At 52.0% G+C, this 1,638-nt stretch overlaps 1 pseudogene; it reads right to left on the bottom strand.

The window, feature by feature from the left end:
- Window positions 1-1,161: 1,161 nt before the first annotated feature.
- Window positions 1,162-1,638, bottom strand: part of LOC137411864 (small ribosomal subunit protein eS10 pseudogene) — a 516-nt pseudogene continuing 39 nt past the window's right edge.

The following is a 1,638-nucleotide window of genomic DNA, read 5'->3' as shown; positions in this document are numbered from 1 at the left end:
TAGAAAAGGGGTGATAGAAGTTTGAGAAAAGGGGATTATAGAAGTTTGAGAAAAGGGGGTGATATAAGTTTGAGGAAAGGGAGTGATAGGAGCTTGAGAAAAGTGGGTGATAGGAGCTTGAGAAAAGGGGGTGATGGGAGCTAGAGAAAAGGGGGTGATAGGAGCTTGAGAAAAGGGGGTGATAGGAGCTTGAGAAAAGGGGGGTGATGGAAGCTTTAGAAAATGGGGTGATAGAAGCTTGAGAAAAGGGGGTGATAGGAGCTTGAGAAAAGGGGGTGATAGGAGCTTGAGAAAAGGGGGTGATAGGAGCTTGAGAAAAGGGGGTGATAGGAGCTTGAGAAAAGGGGGTGATGGGAGCTTTAGAAAAGGGGGTGATATAAGTTTGAGAAAAGGGGGTGATAGGAGCTTGAGAAAAGTGGGTGATAGGAGCTTGAGAAAAGGGGGTGATGGGAGCTAGAGAAAAGGGGGTGATAGGAGCTTGAGAAAAGGGGGTGATAGGAGCTTGAGAAAAGGGGGGTGATGGAAGCTTTAGAAAATGGGGTGATAGAAGCTTGAGAAAAGGGGGTGATAGGAGCTTGAGAAAAGGGGGTGATAGGAGCTTGAGAAAAGGGGGTGATAGGAGCTTGAGAAAAGGGGGTGATAGGAGCTTGAGAAAAGGGGGTGATAGGAGCTTGAGAAAAGGGGGTGATAGGAGCTTGAGAAGAGGGGGTGATGGAAGCTTTAGAAAAGGGGGTGATGGGAGCTTGGGAAAAGGGGGGTGATGGGAGCTTTAGAAAAGGGGTTGATGGTAGCTTTAGAAAAGGGGGTGATATAAGTTTGAGAAAATGGGGTGATAGGAGCTTGAGAAAAGGGGGCAATGGGAGCTTGAGAAAAGGGGGTGATCGGAGCTTGAGAAAAGGGGGCGATGGGAGCTTGAGAAAAAGGGGTGATCGGAGCTCGAGAAAAGGGGGCGATAGAAGCTTGAGAAAAGGGGGCGATGGGAGCTTGAGAAAAGGGGGTGATCGGAGCTTGAGAAAAGGGGGTGATGGAAGCTTTAGAAAAGGGGGTGATAGGAGCTTGAGAAAAGGGTGCGATGGGAGCTTTAGAAAAGAGGGTGATAGAAGGTTGAGAAAAGGGGGTGGCGGTGGGATTATGATTTCACATGCAATTAACAATGTGAGCCTAATGTAGACCAATGTAGAGCACACCTGGCATGTGAGTGTTGAGTGGACCAGCGGTGCCACAGTGGACATTCTCACGCTGTTTTGGGGGGATCCGTAACTCCTGATCGGAAACCTTGCTGCGGCCGGTCCCAAGATGCCGATAACCTGATCGATCATCAGGTGATGCTCTCAGCACCGTCGGTCTCTTGGTGGGGACAGGGCGCGGGGGTGCAGGGAGAATGCGCCGCATGGTTGCCGGGAGAATCTCTGGTGGGAGGTGCAGGCGCTGGCGGAGGAATAGCAGTCCCGAACCTGTGAGGTACCAGTACCTGTGCTGCCAGGCCACAGTCAGTCGGACAAATCCACGGGACCGCATCGACTCCATCACCCGCCACACTTGCAGTTGGGAGGCTCCGGGCACGTCCGGGTGTGAGCTCGGTCTGCGCTCCCGTCTGGTCACCATGACCCCATCACGGAACAGCCGCTCATGCACCGA

The sequence above is a fragment of the Myxine glutinosa genome, chromosome 11 (assembly GCF_964187855.1).
Source record: "Myxine glutinosa chromosome 11, kmMyxGlut1.1, whole genome shotgun sequence".
Classification (NCBI taxonomy): domain Eukaryota; kingdom Metazoa; phylum Chordata; class Myxini; order Myxiniformes; family Myxinidae; genus Myxine; species Myxine glutinosa.
Note: the sequence above shows the minus strand (reverse complement) of the source record. Positions and strands in the feature narration are given on the sequence as shown.